Genomic DNA, 25,499 nt, shown 5'->3' with positions numbered 1-25,499 from the left:
TTTAGCCCACGTACATTTAATGATCCCACGGTCCGTGCTTGAGTGAAATCAGTCATTAGGGGGAAGGAAACCTCTTAAGGCCCCACATAAAGAGTGCAATGGATCCCTCACCCCACATTGCTTCCATGACCAATAATTACGTTTGAAAAGTCTATACCCTCTCAACGCCCTCCATGACTTGGTAATAGCAGAACACAACCTGAATAAACTAACCAAAGCAGCAATCCCCACCCCCGACCCACCCCTTCCCAGAGCGACAAAATCACTGTTGCTAGGTCACCTGCGTCCCCTCCCTCCGGGCTACCAAACTCCACCATAGTAACGTCAAGAGCCCCCCCCCCCCCTCTTTATTGTTTTAACACAGACTAAAACATCTGACCCCCCGATCCTGGCAATGGGCCTCCACGGAAGAAACCAATCAACGGTAAGAAAGCAATAGGGTAATTGCTCCAACGGAGAGAGTCTGACTGCGCTAGGTTGTTCCCACAAAGGTCCCTAGGCCGGCCAGGCACTGAGAGAAGAATGTCAGCACTAGAAGATGGAACGTGTCGCAGCCGTAGCTTCATCCATCATTAGCAGCTCCTGGAGATGCTGGGGCAGCCCTTCTGAACTGTCTGTGGCCCGAACCTTACGCCTCTCCGTGGGATTATTAGTCTTTCAGGGACCAGACCGTTCTTTCCCGGACCAGCCCCATCAGGCTCCACGCCGGGATCACCCAGTAACTCCCGGGACACTGTGTATGTCATCCTACATGACCAAAGCATATTTATGGCCCTCCAATTCAAAAGAGAGCGAAAAGGGGTTTCCACACCTCTAGCGCACTCCCCTAGATTGGAGCATTTTGGTTAGTGGGGCGCAAAGGCAGCGCCTAGGTAAGGTAAAGGCTGGCAAGTCCTGATAAATCGAAATTTGTGCCATTTCCCAGCAGATCGGGCCCCTCCTCCGAGCCAACCCCAGGATTTTACTCTTCTTGGAGAAATAGTGGAATTTCACTAGGAAAGATCGGGGACTTCCACTGGGAGCACCCGCCCTGTGCGCTCTGTCAATAGTTGGTTTGTTAGTGTTGGAGTCATCAAAGAGTGACCTAATAACAGCGTTGACAGCCCTAATGATGTCCAGTTGTGCCTCTCCTCTCTCTCCGGAAAGCCCATAAAGCGGAGATTACAGCGTTGCTCCCTATTTTCTAGGTCATCAAGCTCGAGAGCGCACTTCTCTTCCCTTTGCTCAAGCTCCGACCAACGGACATCCAACTGGTTCTCAAGTATGTTGATTGATGACGTGTTAGTTTCTAGAGCTTGAACCCAATCGTCGATGGCTTCAACCTTTTTGACCATGTGTCTGGTCTTCCAGTAATGTCCACTCTAAACCCGCAAATTTCCTCCAGGAGGGCCGCCATACCCTTGGTGACCGAGGTGTCGTCCATAGACTGAGTGCGAAGAGGTCACCATACTGGGGGGGCGGGGGGGGGGGAGGGATAGGGGTGGGCTGCCCAGCTCATGGATGGGCAAGCAGCTCAGTACGGTAACCAGGGCTCTTAGTAGGTGCTGGCGAGGGTCAACTGTGCAGAAAGAGCAATCGGGCAAGTGGAGGAGTGGCAAGGCGGGCGAAGACGGACTAGCACCATACAGCAAAGCAGGAGCAGAGGAGCGGCAAAGTCGTCCTTCCCACAGAGAGTCCTTTAGAGGCGCCTGGCGCATTAGGCGCTAGTGATCCTGCAGGGCCCCCAGGCCGGGGGGTGGCGAAGAGCACAGCCCCTTCAACCTCTACAGTTCTCGCAGGGTAGCAAGAGAATGAAGGAGGGTCACCAGGTAAGGTGAGGGGTACAATCGCGCAAACGGGAATGCGAGGAGTTATGCAGTCCAACTGGGCCTCGGAGCAGGAGTACATAGGGTCCCGGAGAACTGAGGCCGCAAAGCGCGGGGGGGGGTTGGCTCTCCTGCAACAACAGGTGCGATGGTCCGCCTCTAAGGAAGTGTTCCCAATGATTGACCCCCCCACAACCAGCAAGGGGGCCTCCGCTCGGGCCCCAGACCCTCCCCCACCCCAGAGGCAGCAGATGTTGTAGCCAGGGAGGTCCGTCTGGTCGTTAAAGGGTGGGGGCCCCTAAGCACCAACCTCTCGCTCATTGCTGGTCAGCAAGCTCCCAGTGCAACGATGTCGATCTCCTGAAGGCGGCGTCACCCGGCTCTGCTGGGGTTAGACAGCAGGGCACTCTCCAGGGTGGCAGGATGCCGCAGCGGGGGGGAGGGCCGGCACAGGGTGCGTGCGTTCAACGGGGGCTTGTCCCTCCGGCATCTTCTTGAGGTCCCACCTCGGCTGGTGTCAGGGCAGGGGAGAAGGGGACGGAACCCTGCTGCACTGCAGATGGCAGACTCCCCTCGTCCGGGTCCTCGGGGAGAGCAGATGCAGCCACGGTCCGTCCCCTGCTGCACAGCACACACTTACTGCGTCGTCTCCACTTCGCCCGGCCCGCCGGGGAAGAAACAGACAAAACACTGCAGGTTCGGGGGAGGTGGAAGTCCAGCGGCAACACGGCCCTCCACGAGGAAGAGGGGGAGAAGCCACGCGGGCAGAGAAGGCCCCCTCCGCCACCTCAGGCAGAGCACAGAAGTCCTGGAGCTGCAGGCAGGAAGCAGGATACATTCACCTCGCTGGGGACCATCTGGGCTGGATCGCAGGTCCTGGACCACCTCCGAAGGCCTGGGTTTCTCTTGTTCAATGCTCCAGGGGCTCGCACAGCCCTGGGGGGCTGTCAGGTCAGTCACCTGGAGGAGTCTGGGGGGGGGGGCTCAAGTCGCTTTTTACCGGCCCTAAGGAGGAGACCGACGGAGATGTGTCAGAGCATCTCGGCTCCCCCTGGTGGCTCTCGTCTCCAACCTTTTCTAGACGAGGAGCGAAATGTGTTTATCAAATGGAGCGGTGAGCAACATCCGTAGTTCGATGGAACATATTTACGTTCTGTTGGTGGAACAACAATTGCAATGGAAATTATACCTTAAAGAAACTTATCACTGCTAACATGCTATGTTAATGTGTAGGAATTAACAGTAATCTAGACCAAGGGCAATTCAGCTCCATCCAATTTACAGTGGCCTTTAACTTCCTTTCACCCTAAATTGGTGTTTACAAGGAACTTTTAGTAAATGAAATGGGAATTCGGACCTTTGTAGAGACTGGAGGCCTGTAAAATAGCTCAAAAGCCTGGCCGCACTTAAGAAACAAAGTGCTTGGAGTTCACACAGAAGAAATCTTTAGGACATTTAGTGACAAATGTATTTTAATTAGACACGTTTGGACAATAAATCTGGCTATGAGTTGGAGCATTTAAAACAAAAACTACATGTGGATTTTATGGTTCTCACTTAACGAATGTTCGTATGTTTTGTGGAAACGCCACAAAACCAGTAACACTGGTCGAACGTGGTTTGGGTGAGGGGGTTGTTCCCTCTATGAATTCCAGTGAAATTTAGTGTCCAGTAATGCTTTTATGAAGGCACACATGGAAAGAATATTTTACTGAAGCATTTGGGGACTTTTCATTTGAGCTATCTTTAGAGTAAATTCAGTGAAAGTGGTGCCTGGCCAATAACATTGGTCACAACTTGCAGCATTTGAAAACCACTTTGCAGGAAGAGCTGGATGTTTTACTTTGATATTTGACAATCCACATTCCCGGTGGCAAAATATCAGAAAATGTCAATTCTTCTGCAAGGACACTATATTATAGGGTAGGTAACATTTCTGACAATTGCATGTGGCGACATTAAACACAAACGTTCTAGTTCAGAAATCGGCATATGCATTTATTTTCCCACTATGCACTTGCCAGCTGAGCAAAGGTACAGAAGATGGCAATCTTCACCTGTACACAAACATGGGCATGTCATTTAATTTTAGCTTTTTGTGTTTACATATTGAATTAGCAAAAAATAGGAATTTGTTCACAAAGACAAAGCAACTTGTATGGAACATTTAACAAATGTGCACACAGGCTTTGCATACGCAATAGTCAATTTGAAGTTTTGAATGGTGGAGAATTGGGCCTTTGTGTTACTTATGTAAGGTATGCCAGAGGACAGTGTGTTTGCACCACAAAATCACAGCTTAGCAGAGTACCCAAGGCCCATCAAGCCCTTGCCTGGCAATGACGGAGGATTCCCCCATGGGGCAAGTGTTAGAACTGTCCTTTATTTTCTAAACAGACACGGATCATAGAGGAACTATCAGAATCTCTGGCAATCGCAGCTCCTGAGCCCGTGTCACAAGCTTTTATCCTGTAGTGACATCACAATCCCCAAACCGTTCCCAAAAAACCTCCTAAGGACCAAATCTATTGGGTAGCTCTGGTAATAACACCTATAGAGATCCCCTATATGGGTTGTTCTATTGGTCTTCCCATGTCAGGTGGGTTCGCCTGAGACTTCCCCAAAAACTATTGATTACATTGTTGCAAGATGACATTGGTCCTTACCCCATCACACAACACCCCAGGATTTGAGCTTTGATTGGCTGGAGTGGGTCTCCCCAAGCTTGGGACCCTGTTCTGTTCACAGCGCTCAGTGTACCTTTTCAAGGTAATGGGATTGTGTCCCCATTGGTGCCACTGGTATAGCCACCTAGCCTGGGAGAGTGCCTGCCGGTTGCAATGTTTGGTGGACAACGCATGTATCCATTCTATTTGTCTTGCTGGGAACTGCTCTGCTTGTTACCATGAGTATAAGGGCATTGTTTGGCTCGGCTGAGTCACGTGGGTTAGTATCACAAAACTGAGCTTTTCGGTCTGCAATTAGTGAGGATTTTATTTAGCTGGTGGCTCCCTGCCCCGGAGCCATGGATTTTCCACCTGCTCTTGTCCTTGGCTGCAAGCAATGGCTCTTTGCATCATGCTGAAGCGCCTGCATCTCTTCTTCCCTTATTTTTGAGGCCTGTGGCTTCATGTGAATTCACTACAGTCATTTTCTGGTCTCCCTACATATTGTATTTTCTTTAAAGGTTAGTAGTTCCCTGTCGTTCTATGTGGTAAGTTGCAATAAAGTAGTAGCAAGATTGGTCTGTGGGAATTTTGCTTTCTTGCATTTCTGTGTTTGGCTAGTGAACAAGGAAAGGATTCTGACAGTATGTATATGTATCTGCAATAGAAGTTCTGGGAGTCCCTCTACTGGCACGAACACAGCCCATTGACGTGTACTTGGGTGGATGGCCCCCGGGAGAGTCTCGGCCATGCTTTAGCGCACTGCGCTTTTTCCACAGAAGAGAAATTTCCATATGCATATCAGTCTTTGTCCCACCCAAAGGCAGACCAGCACCAAAATTCTATGTAAATCTCTTTTGAACAAGAGTACCAACAGCAACCCCAGAAACGTGTTTTAGCCTAGTCGGGCCTCATCAGTGAGGTGGAGCTGTGGCTCACTGAGCACAGTGAGCAAGGGGCTCAACTCTGAATTACCCTGGTAACTTAGGGTGAGAGCCCAGAGTACCTCAAAATATGCAACAGAAGTGTCTGGGGTTGCTGTTGGCACTCGTGTTCAAAGGAGTTTTGCCAGGCATTTCGGTATTGGACTGCCCTTATGGGCGACAAAGACTGATATGCAAATGGGTATTCCTCCTTTGTGAAAAGTACAGTGAGCAAGAAGCGATGGCTGCGGAGTCTCAAAGTGGGTAAAAACCACAGAACAGGTTATCATGCCATGCTCTTTCTAGAGAGAGGTGCCAGATATATTTTTTGTATATGTATCTGTCCTACAGAACGGTGTGTGTATGTTCTTTGTGTATGCATGTGTGTGTCTGCGTAACTTTGTGTTGGAATCCAAGTTTACTTTGGGACTAACGTTGCTATGTCTTGTTGTCACTAATGGCGTCAGCACTGCTGGACATCTATCATTCGTCGAACCTGATCCGGTGATGAGGCACCTGTATCCATGAAGACAGCGCCTGGATAGGGTTTGAACAGTTGTCTAAGTGAGTATCTGTTCCCATACGTGGAATACACTGATCCAACTGGAGGTTGGCCAAACAGCGACTGGCATCGCTTGTTTCTCATCCTTTGGCTGACATGCGCATAGGGGACACAAGGCCATCCCGGGGGACCCTCTCTTCACTTATTTTCCACGTATGCATTTGCTATGCTTGTTTGACTAGCCCCATTGCAACCTACATAAATGCAACATTGGAATGTTTGGTTGATTGCTGGTCAGATTGTGTACCTTTTTTCAAAGCCAGCCGTTCCTCCAAGCGTTATGTAGCTTAGTGGTACAATTACCGTAGAGAGGATCTAGCCCAAGAAGTGCTGATTCGTAGAAGGGGATTTGTGAGAGGATTACAGCAAGCAGTTTCATGGTCTGCCTTTCTGGGCCTCATGTATGCCTCAGTCACTGCTTACAGTCACTGTAAGTCAGTTTAAATTGCATGCCGACATCCCTCGCCCTCATCCCAACTATCTGCCTGACTTTGCACCTCCCTCACATTACTGAATGTTCTATTGTACAGCTCAATTGCCTCTCTAACAGGCAAAGTGCTTCAAAACCATAACCTATGGCAGGAGGCACCATACAAATGGAAGATAACATAACATTCACCAACCAGTGTGGGGGCAACAATAGACTGTTACTTCTGCTTTCAACTACAATAGCGTGGTGGTCATGGAGCTCGTCTCTTCGGACACCTTGATCGTCTCAATTGGCTTCCTCCATGCTCCTGTGCACATTAAACCTACCCATCCCTCTGTAATCCTTAGCCCACTCTGCTGATGCTTCGATAACTAATGACATATCGGGTCTGTCTTCCAGAGAAGGCGTGTTTGGCTAGCTTTCCCGTACAGTCCTGCCACAGGCTACATTGCCATTGCGGTCTCATTCGTGTAGTGTCTCCTCCTTCTTGGCCTCCACTCCATTGCCCAAAGCAACTGGCAAACAGCATTTTAGGCTGCAGCGAGCAACATGTTGCTCCCGAGCAACACATTGGGGGATCACTCTATTAGATCCACAGCATAACGGGAACAACTTTGCAAGAGTGGAAAAAGGGAGGCTAGCCAACAGTGCTGCTGTCAAGGGCAGAACATTTTGCCACTGCCATCTGCTACCTGTTATGTAAATATGTAGAGGATTGGGAGGACTGGTTGTTGCTATAAGTCATGGCCAAGCATCAAGGACTCTGAACTCTCTCAACGTTACTTGGGCAGGACATTTCCTTCTCATCTTATTCTTCGTGGCCTCTCGAAGGGCTCCTCTTTCATGAGGTGCCTCTCTTGGTAGTTCCGCAATCTTGCCCCTGATTGAATTTGAATCCTTTTGGGGAAAGCCATTTTTATCTGATCTTATTTGTGAACCCTCAATTGATGTCAAGGAATTGCCTCCTATTGTCAAGTTTCTTAATCTGGATCACGGTGCAAATGGAACTCCAACTCTCTTGAAACAGATTCACGAGTGTCTCTGAGAGGTGCATAATATCTGTTGTCATTTTGAATATGGCTAAATTCACTGCAATGCCTGTAGGGAGAGTTTCATGTTACTGTCAGCACTGGTTCATCTTTTTCCACCATGGCCTGGAAGCAGATCCAAGATTAGTTCCTAGAGTCCAGTCCTGATATCCGATCCCTCTGCTATCTCTTTATTGTGCACTTGGATGTTTTCTTTGCTGGATCTGTCCATTTTGCCTGCATAAACTTCAAGTGCATGGTCAGATCTTTAATCCCCCCTTCTGTGATCTGTGCTGAGCCTTGCACCCCTTTTGTTTGAAAATGTTTATTTGAACAGTAAAATATTAATTAAACCGTACATATAACATGGTCCATAGTGAAAAATTTCGACAGTCAAAGTTTCGGCATACCAAAGTTCCGACACAAAAGCATTGGAAAAAAAAAGTTTCCAATGCATTTTTTATTTTTTTTTTTAAATGGGGGGGGGGGTCCCCCCCTGCAACCGCCTGTTTTCTCTTTAAAACAAACTTTTTTTTCTACACGAAACAAACAAAAACATAAAATGAAAAAAAGCATTCAAAACTTTATTCGAAACTTTGTATTAGTAACTTTTGTTTTAAAAACGTTTTTTTTCGAAAGTTTGACTGGACACCATGTAACATATCACAATAAAACAATGCATTGATGCTATTAAAATACACAGGTGTCAATACAAGCTGTATCCACATATTGCAACAAAGTTACAATGCGGGCACCTGCCTTCTCAAAAATCCCCTTCTTAGAAACATTGCAATCTTCAGATACGATAACAAGGCCCATGCTGATCATTTTGTTTCTGACTTCAATAAAAAATAACAATGCTGGCCTATGTTGGAGCAAATCAGTGCGTCTCAAGACTTGCAGTGTGGTTCGCTCTCTAATTATTCCATACCTAGGGCAAAAAACGCTAAAATGGGCCAGGTTTTCAAGAGTGACACCACAGACGGGGCAGCTTGGATCGTCTGGGAAGCCTGCCCAATTTACTGTGTTGCCCCTCAAACGCAGGCAGTCAAAGCGAGCCCCTGTGATGAGCCAACTCTGATGGCCCATCCTGGCCCAAGTAAGGTACGGCTGAATGGTGGGCCTCCCACTTATAAGCTGATGATGGCCGTCAGCCTCGGAAGCCCGTGCTGCGTTAAAGCGAATAACCGCTAGTTGCCTGGTTACAGCCTCCTTAGAAGACCTTACCTCCCTGAGTTGTAGCACCCTGGTGGTGGGAGGCACAAACACTAAATTTACCCTACACATGTGCTCGCTAACATATTTTCGCCAAGGTATTTTGTGCCACAGGTCCTTCCTCAAGGTTGTCATTATTAATGTGGTGACACAACGTGGCATTGGAGTTGCCCCAACTTCAAAGCCATAACGGGCCAGGGGCAGCTGCCCACTCGTCCTCCAAGAAAGTCATCCCCAATTCTCTGTGCACTGATGCACAGGAAGAAGAACCAGGGAGTCCCAGTAGCCTCTTGAAGTAGTGATTTTCCTTGGCCTGCATGTCGCCAGGCTGTTGATACCCCCACAGAGCTGCTCCATAAAGGGAGTCTGTCTTGGGTTGCATGGTGTACACTTTGAGTGTCGATTCCAGGTGTTGGCACTTGCACCTTTTGGAAAAATGTGTGAGCCCCCCAAGTAGTGGCACATTTTCAAAGACTGTTTGGTTACATGTGCCTTACTAGTCAGATACTCTGAAAATCTAACACCCAAATAGTCCTATTCAATTACCATCTGAATAATATCCCCTTTACAGGTGATGGGGCGCAACTTAATGGACTTCCTGCCTCCACTACAACACATGACCACTGATTTTACAGTATTGATTTTAAGACCTAAGCTGGTCATGAATGAGGCATAAGTGTCCACCAAGGCTTGTAATGCCCTGGGTGTTCTGGCCAAAAGCACTGTATTGTCTGCATAAGCCAAGACCGGGAATGGCCTGCCCCCCACTTGCAGAAAGTCCACAGCAGTGTTCAACAATGCTTGCAACAGCCCATTAATGTATAAGGTAAAGAGTAAGGGAGCCAATACACACCCTTGGCGTACACCCAGTATGATGTCAAACCATTCAGTGCACCTCCCCCCTGGTCCTAAACGAACATTGGCTTTGGTATTCGAGTGGATCTCCCACAAAATTTCCACAATATCAGCCGGACACCCCCATGGACTCAAGCACGGCCCACAACTTGGAACGGTCTACCTTATCGAAGGCCGTGCTTAAGTCCATAAATGCAAGATAAACCACTTCTCCCTTGCAGTTAACAAAGTTAGATATCAATAGATACAAGTTGAGCACCTGTCCCATGGTACTAAGACCAGGGCGAAAACCAAATTTTTTGTTAAGATGCTACTCTCCGGAAGCCGACGAAAAATGTTGAAGACTGTATCCAACAGAGAAATGGGGCGATAAGGTTTGGTGAGCTCACCCTTTTTAAAAATGGGGAAATAGTGTTGTTGTCTTCCACGATGGTGGATAATGCCTGAGCTTAAACTGGCATTAAAAGCCATAGTCGGCAACTAGGCCCATAGGTAAATCTGGCTCATAAAAAGGTCAGCAGGTATGGCATCTGGGCTGGAAGCTCGATTGCAGGACTGTGCCCCAATTGCCTTGGTCGCCTCCTCCAGAGAAACGTAAAGCCACACCCCCACAGTGATTTTCCTCTCTTGCTCGGCCATCGTACAAGGTTCCAAAGTAGGAGACCCAATCTGAAGCCCCCACATGAGTTCCCGATAGACCTTGAGTGGCCTTAGCACAAGACCCCTTGATACAAAATCCCCCAAACCCTTTGCGTCATTTACCCTAATAGCCTCCAGAAATTCTTCCCAGGCCATAACCTCCAAAACGTTTCCTTCCCTCTATCATCCTGCAGTAGGCAGTCTGCACCTGAGCAATTCTGCGTCTGTCCACTGCAGTGCGTTTTAGAGCATCCAAAAGAGCCAATTTTGCCCGCCTACATTTTTGGTCAAACCAGCGCGCTTTCCTGCTGTTCGTATTGGTTTAGGACCACTGAGAAACCCCCTGTGAGTGCCTGCAGAGTTCCCACAAGGAGACCCACCACTTCCCGTTGACTGTTTGATTCATCCAGGATTCCCATCAGCGGAATCCGTTGACTGGCTAATAATTTCCAGTGCAAGCCAGAGTCCAAAATGTTCCCCCATTTAATTCTCCTTCGAGATACCACATCGCCCTCTACTTGACACAGGGCTGGATACACATGAATCCACATCAATTATGCCTTTCAGTTAAAACCAGAGGGTAATGATCACTATTCCCCACGTGGGCTACATCAAAATTCTTGATAAATTTCCATAGGTCCAACGTAAGACAAAAATAATCTATAGCAGAGGAACCCACATGATTACTGAAAGTGTGTTTCCTGGCGATATCTGGATTAATACGCCCATTCACTAAGCACAAGCCCCACTCAATGAGCCAAGTGAGTGCTCAACTGAAGGCCCCTGGAACAAATCCTTTTATCCTCCATTATTGGTTCAAAGACCATAGACATTGGTCTTTCAGTGGGTTCATAAAGATCCTTTGAGAGACCACAGCCCATCTTAACATTAAAATCCCTGCCCCAAATAAGCCTTTTCTTGGAGTTCATTGGGTCGTCCATGTACAGATCTACAAATTCCTTTAATTTACGCCATACAGCCCCCTCTGCCCCATTTGGGTTATTATAAATGTTCAAAACATCGAACCCCTCGGTGTCCTGGAACTTGAACCTCAAAAGGTGTCTGAATTTAAGCCTGGTCTCTACCACCTCCACCCCACAGGGTAGGGCTTTGACCATCACTACCAAGCCCCCCAGAATTCCGCCCTCTTCTGTTCTTTTTGGCAGGGATGCCATACGCAGCCTAACCATCCAGGCGTGGCAGCTCCAAGTCCCAGGTTTCTTGCAGTAGTATGATCTTGTGGAGTTTCAAGAATTCCACGGTCTCATCTAACTGTAGTTTGCTCCTTGAGCCCGCTATGTTCCATGAGACAAGTTTAAGTTCCTTCTCCGCCCCACTGGATTCACGGCCAGTGAAGTTTCTTGGTTCCCCCACCAAAACTCCCACCTGGACAGATCCTAAGGTGAACCCTCTTCTCTCCCCACCCCCCATCCCCTCCTCTGACCCCCCCGGCTGTGGGGGAGTGGGCAATGAGCTTTCTTCTGTCAATCCTGGGCATCCATTGACAGAGGCTCAAAACGATTAATAACCGCACAGTTCCCAACTGCAGCAATCTGCCCCGGTTGATCGCGGCCACTCGTCCCTACGGTTACCCATGAAGGCCTATGTTCCGTTATAGTGGCACTAGAAAGAACAGCCTTGCAGAACAGCCTTGCTAGATGGAAATTCCCCTGACTAGTCCTTTTCCCTCAAACCTCAGGTTGGGCTGCCATCACCCTCCCTTGGGGATAAAAATGGTTCAGGCCCACCAGTCTGTCTAATTTGGAGCCATCGGCCCTCAAACCCATTGTTAAATTAAAGGTCACCTAATGGAGGTTAATTAGATGGTTAACTAATATGGGGTTGTAGAAAGAAACCACTATGCAATCACCCTTAATAAACTTCCTGATGGGACCCACCCAGCTCACTCTTCTAGCCATTAATACAGACTTTGGATTTATACTGGGGCCCATTATCTTTGAATTGATCAATGATGAAGTCGTTTCTGGTGCACCTTCAGGTAGACTCTGGACCCCCATTATCACACCCACCAGGAGGGCCGCCTGTGGGGGAAGATTGAGTACTACACTAGCCCTCCCCACCCCCGTCCTTTCGTGTGCACAAATTGTTGGTCTGGACACCCAAAAAAGGATTTGACTTTTCTGCAGCTAACCCTGTTCTGGTACTGTTTGATGGTGCCACTGTAGGATTGAGCCACGACGGTGTGTAACTGGCAACAATACCCTCCCCTTCCCCTTGCCCCATCTGGTTACCTGCACTGGTTGCGTTTTGCTCTATACGCAAACCATTCCCAGCGCTATTTTGGATGATAACATCAACTTTGGTTTTTAAATCTCGAATTGAATCATCCATTATCGTCAAGATTTTCATAATCCCTTTTTTTTAATGCTACCAGCAAAACAAAAGGGTACGACGTCCTTTCATCGCCAGAAATGAAAACGCCTGCAATTTAAAAGTTTACATAATTACGAAGATGTACAACGACATTTTTAGGGGGGGCAGATAAGGGGTTAGGGGGGTAGTCAACGGATAAAAATAGGTGGGGAGGAGGAATGGGGGGGTGACCCCCCCCCAAAAAAACATTTGATGTACATTTTCGTAATTATGTACACGTTTAAATTGCAAGCGTTTACATTTTTTCCGGCGATGAAAGAACATAGAACCAACAAAAGTAGCCTCCAATTTGCTTTGCCATTGAACATCTGGGGAGGGCACCCCATCAGAACACCCCTCTTTGCGTCCAGTAGGGAGAATAGGGGCTTCTTATCTCATCTTTTGTGGATAATACTATGGAATCATCCCTGGATGGGGTTGTAGGCCCCTGGTCACGTTGTAACTCAACAACCGTCACAGGGAGGGCCGGGGGTATAGCTCTTACATTGATAGTAGTTTGTTTATTTTATTTGTATAGCGCCTCTGACCCAGGGGTATCTGGGCGCTTTAGAGGAATATTTACATAATGGTTACATGTACATGGTAACAGATTGGCAGCTAATGCATGAAAACATAAAACCTACAGTAGGATACAATGTGCATATAGGTATGGTACGAGCGTGGTTATGATTGAAATACAGCTGGTTACATATGCCGGAAAGCAGTTTGGCATAGGTAGAATAGAGCATACAACTTAGAAAGATTCAGAGGTCAGTGTGGCTATAGGTCAAATGAAGGCTAGCATTAGTTAATTAGTTTCTGCTGAGGATCCAGGCGATAAAACTTCTCCTGAAGTTGTCAAAGGCTTGTAATGCTCTGATGTTGGATGGGAGGGAGTTCCATAATTGGGAGGCCTGCACTGGAAAACTAGAACTGCCGTATCTATTTAGGTTGTATCTTGGGACTGTAAGGCAGGATTTGTCAGTGGATCTGGTAATATGTGTAGATGATCTACGGGTGAATTGTTTGGTGAAATATGGAGGGGCTGTGTTATTCAGCGCTTTGAAAGTAAAGTAAGACATACCGTTTTGAGTTCGATCTTTTCATTTGTGGAGAGCCATTTGTATTTTCTTATTGCTGAGATGTGTTCACTTCTGGGTATGTTGAGGGCAACTCTGAGTGCATTGTTCTGCAGAGTTTGAAGTTTTTTGATTACTTTTTTATTTGCACCAAGTTGAGCCCATTGCAGTAGTCCAGTCTGGAGCATATAAGAGCTCTAACTAGTGTGAGGCAGCTATCTGAAGACAGCATAGGTCTGCATGCTCTTAGCAGTTTACCTGTATAGGCAACGGCTGATGTGGTCATATTGACTTGTTTGTTAAGATTGGATGTGGCATCACAGTAGAAGCCAAGTGTTTTTACTGTTTTGGCGATGTTGATGTTATTCCCATCTATGTTGAATATGTTATAGCTGGCACTTTGTTTAGGTTGGCTGTAGAACCCAGTAGCAAGAGTTTGGTTTTATCGTCATTCAGGCATAGGCCATGGACTGCCATACATGCCTGAATGATGGTGTAGATTTCATTCACGCGGTGTACATCTGTGACATAGTTGCCAGTAAGGGGTAGGAGTATCTGGGTGTCGCCTGCATAATTGGTGTAGGTGACACCCAGACGATCCAGCACATCAAATAGTGGCTTTGTAAAGATGTTATACAAAGTCGGCGAGACACGGGAGCCATGGCGTATGCCGCATGTTATGGGTATGCCGTCAACAGCTGCAGTAGGCGAGACGACTTGCATGGTCCTGTTAAGAAGCAATTGAATCCATGTGATGGCAGATTTAGAGAAGTGGGTAGCAAACGCCAGGTGATATCAAAGTACCTTTTGATCAACCAGGTCAAACGCTGCTGATAAATCTAGAAGGAGCAGGATAGAAGTTTACCTTTTATCTTTAAGGTCATCAATCTGGCTTTTTAAGTCAATAAGAGCGGTTTCTGTCCCATGTTGAGGTCTGAAACCGGATTGCCGAGATCCTGGGAGTTTGTTGGCCTCCAGATAAACGGTCTATAATTCGTGGGGATGGTGGGGTCTAGAGTTTGTTTTTTGAGTAGTGGAAGTACCCAAGATTCCTACAGATTACTGGGTACTTTGCTGCTAGAGAAAGATGCATTTATAAGTTTGGTAATGAATAGAGCCAAGTCTCTGGCCGCATCCTTGATAATCTGTGCTGGACAACTGTCGCCCTGACAGATGGTTTTAAGCAGGTTATGATTTTTTGTACTTAAGGTGCTGAGATATTTGAGAAAAGCAGAGAGGCTGCGAGGAGGGTGGTGAGTGGTGGTTTTGTGCTTCAATGGGTGGCGAGGCAGAGGATTGGTTGGTCAGTAGTCTACGTGTGTCTGCTATTTTGGTTTGTAGGTTGGTAATTTTATTGGAGAGGGCGTTTTGGATGTTTGTACACCAGATTTTATCTTTCAGGCAAGTGTCCATAGGTAGGTTAGGTGTCTCCATTTCTCGCAGTATGGTGAAAAGTTCTTTAGTGCTAGAACCTGCTTGCTTTATCCTATTGTTTATAAGTGCCACGTTTAGTATGGGTAATCTCTTTTTTGTACTTAGTGGTGAATGAGATTATATTGGTTTTATTCTCTGAAGAGGGTGAATGTTTCCAGAGGGATTAGAGTTTTCTTTTTTCCGAGCTGAGCGCTTTTAGCTCGGGGGAGAACCATGAGTTCACGTGGGCTCTTGGTTTCCCTTTGCGCAATTTGAGTGGAGCTACTGAGTCAATAGCTTTGAGCATGGAATAGTTGTAGGCATCTACAAGGACGTTGGGGTTGTTTGTCTTCGATAGTGCGCTGAGGGTTGGGATCAGAAGGGGCATAATTGCTTCTGCTGTAATATTGCGTTTATGTCTAGTGGGGCAAGGATGTGCAATGGGATATGTTTTATTGTGTATAGTGTCTCTGATGAGGTAATGGTCCGTCTAGCTTTGTGGTATGATGTCAGTTACTGAGCTGTTACAATTTAAGTCAAGGGTCCTTCCTTTCTCATGGGTAGGTTGGGTGATTATTTTTTTTTTCTTTTTTTTTTTTTTAATAAATCCATGTTCAATCAATGTATTGGCTAGTGTGGTTGTGGGGAGGTCGTTGGGGTCATTGTAGTCTAGCTTAAAGTCACCTAGGATAAGGGTTTGCGAGGTGGTTTTGATGTTGTCGGAGAGTAAGGTCATTATGTCCTCATCAAAAGCAGCTAGAGGCCCAGGAGGTCTGTAGATTAAGTGGATAGAGGTGGTGTTTTTATGTGCAGTTTGGAGTTTAACTGAGAGGATTTTACATGAGGAGCGTGGTGGTGAAGGTACTAATCTTGTCGAGTGTGTCGAGTGTGTTTCTGAAGATGATGGCAATGCCTCCTCCTCTGGTTGAGGGTCTGTCAACGCAAATAATAGAATAGTTGTCTGGGATAGCTAGTAATAGTGAAAGGCCTGCTGCTGCGTGCAGCTAAGATTCTGTTACTGCTAGGAGATCCAGGTTGTTGGATCATATGGTGTCAGTTACATTGGTAGCGTTAGCAACTAGAGACCTTGCATTAATTAAGGCTCTTTTAAGCGGTTGTGCAAGGTTAATGGGCACAGGGTTCTCAACTTTGGCTTGTTTCAGTGTCTCTGAGTTGGCTGACTCAATGTTGTCGACTTTGGCTTGTTTGAGAGATTCGTGTTTGCTAAGGTGGGTTGGGTTGGTGGTCGGGAGACCCTTTGTAGTATGGAATTTGTTGTGGGCATGTTGAGAGAGAGGGAGTAGCCTGGTGTGAAGTCTAGAGTTTCTTAGCTTCAGGCTAAGGCAGGTGGACGGCAGGTCTGGGGAATGGCTCTTAATGCTTCTTGTGTGCAGTGTAGATAGGAAGGTAGTGGGTTTGATATTGGCGTCTAAGGTGAAGGTGTTCAGCACTGGTAAGAATAAATAAGGTGGCCTTAATTCGGTATTCCATATTTTTAGTAGGGAACATATTGGTGTTTAACTGTGGTTCTATCAGTGTGAACCAGAGAGCAATTAAAATGAAAGCAGAGGAGAGTAATGATTTGGTGGATGGAGTATGCATAGTACTCCAGGATGAACACAGGGGTGTTTGATACAGGCACTCTGAACAGGGGGCTCGCCTAGGCTATTATAGGCATGGAATGGCTAGGCTGACATAATTAACTAGTTGGTGCAGTAGAAATAGGCTAGTTCAAAATATGTTCACATGAGCTGATGTAGTTAATACAGAGGCTAGTCTGACATAGGTTTGCTTGGTTGAAACAGTAAAGATAGGCTAGTCCAGAATATATTCACTTGAACTAATGCAATCAATACATAGGCTAGTCTGGCATGAGTTTGCAAGATTGATGAAGTAAAAATAGGCTAGTTCAGCATGTAATCACTATAGCTAATGCAGTGAGAAAGGGCTAGTCTGACATAGATACATCTATGCTAATGCAATCAAGAGTTGGATAGTCCACATGCTTATTACAGTGTTTATGCAGTTAATAGGTCAGTTATTCATCAAGGGTACAGAGCTGCAAAGCAAATGCCGTTGAGGTAGACTGGGCTATTAGTAGGCTAGTCTGACATAGTTGGTGCAAAGCTGATGCAATTGAGTATAGGCTAGTGCAGACAGTATGCTAGACAAGTTACCGTTATATTGATGGCAAGTATTAATAAGTTAGGCAATGATCATAATGTATACGCAAGCAGAGATTTCGGGCGGTTTTTGCAGATATGATGGCATGTCAAGTCACTAGGATGGCGCAATACGATCTGGGAATAATCGAGTAGTGGCTGGGAAAAACGTGGTGCGTTAGGCCTGGCCGCAGGGTTAAGCGTACTCGCAGCTTGTTTCCCAGGATGAATCGGCGAAGTTTGTGCGGGTTCGGTTGCTCATCTCGCCATTGGGGTAGTCCGGTTCAAGAAGGGATGGCTTGGTCGACTGCGCCCAGTGCGAACAGGGGCAAACAGGGCCTTAGAATGGCCTTTGTAGTGGCCGGCTCTTCCGCCTGCCGGCGGATGTAAGGGGCTATATGAGCATGGTTGCTTAGCAACTGAGATGCCAAGCCACGGGGCGCTGCATCGCGCCTTTCATTTTGTTTAAGCTTGGAGTCTGTGCGGATGCAGGTGCGAGACCCGGGCTGCAATGGGTGAAAAAACTTCTAGGTGAAGTTAAATCTCACCAAGTGTATTATTCAGGCATGAAAGGGGGATCAGCAGAATAGTCCTTGCAGATTAAATACGATGTTTGTTGGATGTGGATGTTGATCTTTGCACGTGGATGTAGATCAGATCATGTTCATGTTTCAATGGCCTCATCAATTGGCATCACCTCAGAGAACCCCGCCCCTCCTACCCCCCCTGACATCCCCATTTGGACTCTCAGTAAGCGGGGTAATAAGGGCAGGAAGGCTTACTCCCATCTCCCCACCTGCCATTTGGTTAGTGGCCCCTGTTGAGGAGGCGGCTTCCCAAATGGCTTTCTCTGTTACTTGGATTCAAAATGTGCAAATGTACAACCTACACAGGAATAAAGGTTTTTAACTATACGCAGGAGTCAGTTTATCCTGAAATTTAAAAGGACATTTTAAGCTAATAAAACAGTATTAACACTAATGATGATGAGCCACAATGCATAAAAGGATTTTGGAAAAGTTAGTTGTAGCACACATAAAATGTGCACAGATGCCCCAAGGCAGACTAGAATACGTGTGCCACGTGAAGGGAATGCAGAAACAATAGACTAAATTGACTGCACGTCCCCCAAGAGCGGGGAGAGGCCTGACCTTGCAGCCCCGCTGACAGAGGGCAATGGCAATGGCAATGGCAATGGGTAGGTTGACAAAAATCAGGCGATGCACGCAAAGTTAAACACACCCTAAAAAAGAAGCGCTACTAAATAAACAAAATAATGTTAGGGACGTCACTAAGATAATGCAAAAGAATTAATTGATTTAAGGAGGTAGAAAAAATGATGCCTCGCAGCCCACTTTTCGCACGCCGGGGGAGAGATGAATAACTCGCAGCCCCCTACTGCAACAACACATTTTGGTCAAATAAACATATAACATATAAGCAAATGCAAAAAATAACTAAAGGATTGAAAGGACTTAAAAGTCCACCAGAGTCCAGCAAATCATTCAGTTTCCGGGTACCATGGACCTTAAGACATTAGCATTAGCTCAGAGGAACGTTTAGGAGAACATGAGAAACGGAGAAACAGAGAACGGAGGGCAGCCTCACAGCCTCAGGTGGTGTTGGGCAGAAACCTGTGCAGTTCCCGTAGGGAACACTGCAAAAGATTTAAGACTATAGGTGTTGGCAGTAAACCCACTTGGTAGCAGTCTGTACCACCCAGATTTACCTGGTAGCTGTGGCTGAGCAGTCAGACTTCCCTCAAGAAGAGTTAGGCAGTATGCAAAGTATACACAATAGGCACTCCGATACAATAATACAAGCAAGCACTGACCAGAGCTTTGGTATGAAAGTATATAAGTATTTATTTAAAAACACACAGTTTGAAACACTCCAGCACTCTTATTGTAAAATATTCTAAACACAGTTACTATTGTAATATATACACCCCTTTTTCCTTATCAGATAAGTCACTGTAAAACACTTATTTTCATACAGAGGTGAGCGCTTAACTAGATGGCACTCAAATAAGTTTGTAAGAAAGGGAGGGAAAAAGACAGAATATGGAAAGGTACACCACTCTAAGATTCAGGAACACTGTTAGCAAGGCAGAAGAGCAAAAGTCACTGGTGAGCCCAAGTCCAAAGGCTGGGCCCACTCTTAGAGAGAGCAGAGCACAAATGCGCCCAAGATCACACAGTTACACTAGGCTTAGAAAGTCTTGCAGAGGGTTCAAAAAGAGTTTAGAGAGGCTTAGGAAAGTTTAGCCAGGGTGTCCCCGGCTAACCCAAGTTCGAAAGCCGGGGGCTAAATCTACCCCGTACAGTCGGTAGCAAGGGAAGCCAGGCGGGACACGGTACCTTAAGTGGGAAGGATCCTCCAGCGGTGGCAGTTGTTCCTGGTAGTGTAGTGGGTGCAAGTTGCGTCGTCATTCAGGGGAAGAGAAGATCTCGACTTGGAGGAAAGATGAAGTTCGTTGCACTACCAGGGCAGAAACCAGCCGCAGAGTTTTCCGGTTAAAGGTGGTACCTTTGTTTCGCGGTCGTGGTAAAACGTGGTATCCCGGTTGCCGGGGTGCTTGGCACGGGCAAGGCGGCCACGAGGTACGTCGGGAAAGCGAAAAGACGGTGCAACTGGTTATGCCCACCAGTCAAAGGAAGAAGACTCTCTGGCGGGAGATCTCCTCTGTCGTTGGGAAAAGTGGTGAGGGAGTCCAGCAGGGCTCCACCGGTGGTGGTGTCGTGGCAGGTCGGCTCAGCTTCTCCCTCATAGGATTCTTAGGCCCTGTGGCGACTTCTGAAGTTCCAGTCCCCAAAGCCCTGCTTTTATGCAGCAAACCCCCATTCACTCAGCCTAGCTGTCACTCAAACATGCTAACACTTGGGCCAATCAGGATGGAGTGCAACTTGAGTTGCCTAGGCAACTCAGTCCAGGGTGCCTAAATTCCCCTCCACCCCTCCTAAGTACCCCAGACAGAGTGGCACCACTTTGGAGGGCTTCTGTGGAGAAGCCCGCCAAAAAGTGGAACAAAGGGCTCGACTTGGGTTGGAGTCACAGAAGAGAACACAAACGCCATTTTAGAATCAAGTTTTGGCAAAACAATAGCAGCCGGAGAATTGATATTAGTTAAATAAAACAGCGGTATGTTCGAGGCTACCGTAAATAATTAAAAAAATATAGTAGCCTAAAACAATGGGAAATCCCATAGGAAAATACTCGCGGTTGAATATAAAAAGTAGTATCCACTGCCACCAGCCAAAACTCGATCAGGGGGGACGGAGACGTGCCCCCTCGACAAACAGAACCTGGGGCGATTGAATTGCCCCAGCCAGTACGTCCACAATATGGTTTGTACTGGTTCTGTTCAGAATTTAAGACTAGTAAAGTCAATGGTGACTTTACATGCCCTGGGAGACAGTAGTCAGTCCCAGGGTATGGAGTCTATACTGGGGGGTCACTATGACACCCCTGTGTCACTGCACTGAGGGTGCTGTGTAACACACATCACAAAAACACATGAAGCCCTATGGATTAAAAGACCCCATAGCCCATTAAACACATCTAGATTCAAAGAAACTCACTCAAATCATGCCCAAGAGTGAGGGTAAAAGAGTCTCACTCTTGGCAGGAGAAAAAAATAAACCCCAAAAATCCAGCAAAGCTGTTGGTGGACTCACTAGGTTAGGAAATTCAGCCTAAACAGAGAATTCTCCCTAACAAGTGGTGACTCCCGATAACTCCAGGGGCAATTTACTTGATTTGAGCAACATTGTGCCACGCCGAGCAGAAAGCAGTCACAAAACAAAACAGTCCCAAGGCGTAGGATGGAATCACGGCGCCCGGTGGAAGTGAATAATAGAGGCACGTTAAACACGTGGCTCGCCACCCACCAGTGATGCTAAAGTGCAGTCAGGGTCACAACTCCAAGGGGGCGGGGGAACGCTCGATGGCTCAAGGAGCCGCCAAGTCTGACCCCCCGTCCCCCCACCGCTCCCCCCCCCCCCAGCGTTCAATCACTGTATGCTGATGACAATAGGACTACAGTCCTCCCGGCAAGATTGTGACCGCTTACTAGTTTACAGGTTTCAGGTCGCAGACGGAGCACAAAGGACAGAAAGGACTCTGCAGGACCTTTTTGATTTCTTTTATATTTCGCGATCACCTGATTGCTGTGCCTCGTTAAAAACATCGGCAATACAGGGATAACAAATGTCAAATTGCAAGCTACTAGCCAGGCATTAAGTTGATCGCTCCCGCAATTCTTCACATGCACAAGGAACACCATGTCCTACTTGCTGAGAGTCCATTATAACTCCATAGTGGCTAGTCACAAGTGCAAGGTTTGAGCCCTGATGTATTTGGCTATTTCCTGTTTTAACTAGGAGAATTGCACAATGAAGGTAATAGTCCTGTCCTCTTGGAATGTATTTGTACATGCTTGTTGGTTAGTCTTTGTCTCCATGATTTCACCCTCCATTTTAGCAGCTGCAAAGGCCTCTTTCCCTTTGCAGACCTGCCAGTAGCCATGTGTATCTCTTTGGGCCCCTCACTCTTTAGGATCTTTGTTCATGTTTATTCTAGCCTCAGCCAGTTTGCTCGCTCCTGCTCTTCCCCATCCACTCCCTCTGTGTTGCACAAAGCAAGGGGGGGTCCTCATATCCCCCTCAACCTCCATCATGGAGGAATTTGGATAGTAGAACCTTCCCCTCACATTGCTGCCCCCCACCCCTTTGCAACTCTGGTTGTTTGAAAACAAATGCGGGAGTGGGGACCTGGAAGATAAATTCTGTCCTTTGTTATTTGCGATTTCCTGGCACTACTACTGTGGACCTAATCCCCCCTCAGGCAGGAGGTAGGGGAGGAGTTTTCCACCCCTCCTCCTGTCCTTTGTCTGCCAAGTGCCTGAATAGGTCCAGCTCCGGCAGGGTGTCTGGCTGTCCTGATTAAGATTGCAGAGGAGTGGTGCTGGAACTGTATAAAAGGTGAGGCTTCTGGAGTGAAAAGCAAGTCGACCACTGGAAGCTGAAGTAACCGAAGAAGACGACCAGAGACGCCTGCAGACCCTTTGCAACACCGTGAAGCGACCACTGCTGTCCTGACCCTGTTTTCTGTGCGACGAGGAAAAGGATGAGTCCTTCCCTTTGGCTGGTGGGAACAACCAGCCCCAAGACGAACTTTGAAACAAGCTATTTCCTGAGATTCTACGAATTTCCACAGCTGCAAAACCTCAATACCAGGAGACCTGCTGCTGTTATTACAGACGTTGGAGATCTACAAACCATTGTGCTATCTTACTACAGTCTTACTGCCTCTATCAATCTGGTTGTAGATTTTCCCTCACATTTTGTTCCATCCATCTGTTCTCTTTCTTGAAATAGTACACAATCAACCTGAACTATTATTTTTATTTGTCATTTATATTGTGCTGCATGCCAGACTCTTCCCCAGCTTCTATTCTAAGCGCTGGACCAGGTGTCGAACCCATGTTGCCTTTCATCCTCCGGTTCTCAAGGTGAGCACATTGCCCTTCCTGCGCTGTCCTCCCATCCAATTAAGCTTCATTTTGTTGAATGAGGTTGGTAGGTCTTCATTGGGGTGAGATTGTCGAGAGTTTGCGCTATCCGTTCATGATGTGTACAGAGTTTATCCTTTGGGGTTTCTAGGTACCATGTCAGAGTGAAGCAGGGTTTTGAATCTTGGAGGAGGTCCTCCAACTTGATATTTTTCAAAAGTCTGATAGTTGTAGCAGTGGATAGGGCGAGCAAAATAGCAAGATACCGGGGGATTATTGTAAAATATGTCACCCAGTGTGTCGGACTGAGGGAGTCCATCTACTCCCTAATTTCTGGAGGGGTTGGGCATCAAGCTTTTCTGTAATTATGTACAAGGTCTACGTCTGTGACCCCGCCCTCTATGATACCTGAAGAACGCCCTGGCTTAACCATGAATGAATGTATTGGTAACTATACAGGCAATGGATGTGTGGGTTCGACCCCACAGAGATTTCCAAATGTCTTTGTTAATTGGCAAATGCTTGAGATTTAAAGGCTTTATACCATGAGAGCCCTTGCTTTAACGTTTTTCCTTTAATTTATTTCATAGAGATTTGCTACATTGTCCTTTAAAAACGAATGGTGCAGCCTTTTACTATTTTCTTTCTTTGCTTAGGACATCCTTTATTTAGAATCTTGTTTTAATGTCTTGAACCGCAGGAGTGATTTTCACTAAACCGCATTTCCCTTTCTTTCAAATTTGATCTTCATAATTATAATATTTAATTGGTATGCGTGCCCTACAAAAGTTCAGCTATATTTCAATATCCCATTTTTTGGATGACATCTATAACTTTGCCTAACCAGTATTCATCACACTTGGCAAAAGAATTCAGTGACACAATGTTTTGGAAAGGTTGGAATCTATTGGTCACAAGGTACTAACAATCGGTGCCTCTAACAAAAAACTTTTCTGTGAAAGTGGCCATGTATGCTTCCGTTTAGTCTACTGTAGTACTCTGTAAGCAGAATGTTTTTTAGGCCATTTATAAATGATGTTGGTGAAAAGTGTGTTTAATGGTCCCACGCAAAAATCACACAAGTTAGCTGATTTATTATTAACGTGGATGTTACTATTAACGTAGATGCAAATTTATTACTTAACCACCCACTCTTTGCTTATGCTATAATGCATGACTTCAAATGTTGTACTTCACTTATGTGGATTGTGCATGAACTGCCGTGAATATGCGACAGTTACAGGCACTTAGAGTTGTGCTTGAATTGTGGGGAGAGATGTTACGCTGTAAAAACATATCAGTGATGCAGGCTAAACCCATCAGTCAGTTGGCAGAGAAAGCCGGGTGTAGAGGACCATTGTACAAGACAGTCAACATGCATACTACGGAAACTACACTGCCTGGAAAAACTCCTAGTAAACCCTGGGATCAATGCAGAAGTATAATTCTGAAACTGGTCATGCACCTATGTCCCAGAGTAGTAACTTTCAGATAGTGGGTGATGATCAAAAACAGGTGGGTAACTCTGAACCACATGATCGAAGTTATATAAATGTAGAAAGTCATTTGAGCCCCGTCCCACATGCCACAATGCTGCCCAAATGAAGTTCACTTCCAGTTCAGAGCCACATGAGCAAAGCATTTTGGGTATTGTAAGGGGTCGAAAATGTGAGGCGGACATTTAGATTTTTCAATAAATGCCATTTAATCCTACGTTTCAATAAACTCCTTCCCATCCCTATCCTGACGAGGATTTCCCTGCCTAAAATAAACTAAAGGAAACACTCTAACAAAGGATATCTGGCCCTTACACTTGTACATAAAATACACAAGAAAATATATGGCAATTCACAACAACAATAATTGCCTGTGTAATGTATTCAGTCTCTCTTTAGAATGTGGATGAATTCCCCTTCACCAAGGTTTAAGTTGGATTCAGCTCCAATGTTAAGAAACAAGGAAACCGGGTTTGTGACAAAGTTCCAATACAGTTCTTTGCACCTTCAACTTGTCAAACCAAAGTTCCATTAATCCAACGTTCAACACAAGAAAGATTCCTCTTCTTCCTTAAAAAGATATTTCTAGTCCATCATATAGCATCAATGATATTCTTGCTCAGGATGATTTGCCATAACTTGAAAGCTTCAAAGAAACGCAGCTTCTTGATTTATGCATTTCTCAGCTCTCCTTTTAACACCATAAATCGGGTGTATTTTTGTCAGGATAACTTCACAGCACTGCTACCTGGTTTACTCTCATATCAATATGAGATACCTGAAGGTGCCCACCCGCTGGTCCCCCGCGATGGCCAGGACACAGCTATCTCTATTGGATCCAGTTCCTGGGGGTGTACCAGTGGGGGAGGATCACCTGGGCGAGGGGTCTTCGGGGGAGATGAAATGGGAACAGAGGGTTGAGATGTGGTATTCCCCTGCTCTATAATACCTTTTCCCCTTCCTACCCTGTAAGTTATTTAGGAGCTTTACCCCACACCCCCCTTTCCACACGGACACATACATGGTAACAGACAACGGACTAACACTAGAGTCTTGGGTAAGGCAGAGTCAGGCAATTGACAATAACCACGCACACCTAACTGCCCTTTACCTTCCCCACAGGGATAAAAGGCGGAGTGTTAGGGAGAATTCTTATTCTATGGCTAATTTCCCTCACAAAGTGAGTCCCCCAGCAGCTTTGCTGGATTTCTGGAGTTTATTTTTTCCACTTGGTAAGAGTGTGAGCCTTTTTTCCCCACTCTTACATGTGTTATGCCATGCTTATTTTTACTGTTTGTGTGATAGTGGACTCTGGAGGACCCCACTCCATAAACCCCACTT

At 46.4% G+C, this 25,499-nt stretch overlaps 1 protein-coding gene across 3 annotated transcripts in view; it reads left to right on the top strand.

Moving 5' to 3' along the window:
• Positions 1-25,499, top strand: part of LOC138467888 (UTP--glucose-1-phosphate uridylyltransferase) — a 764,123-nt gene that overhangs the window by 49,989 nt on the left and 688,635 nt on the right. Inside the window, exon 2 of one of the 3 annotated variants that reach the window (XM_069608189.1) lies at positions 5,862-5,958. The exons of the other annotated variants lie outside the window; for them this stretch is intronic. The gene's annotated coding sequence lies outside the window, so the exon portion shown is untranslated. The remainder of the gene's footprint in view (positions 1-5,861; positions 5,959-25,499) is intronic. 3 annotated transcript variants of the gene reach the window in all.

This window comes from Ambystoma mexicanum, chromosome 4q (genome assembly GCF_040938575.1).
Source record: "Ambystoma mexicanum isolate Mex_15411 chromosome 4q, UKY_AmexF1_1, whole genome shotgun sequence".
NCBI lineage: Eukaryota > Metazoa > Chordata > Amphibia > Caudata > Ambystomatidae > Ambystoma > Ambystoma mexicanum.
This window is presented reverse-complemented; position numbering and strand designations above follow the sequence as displayed.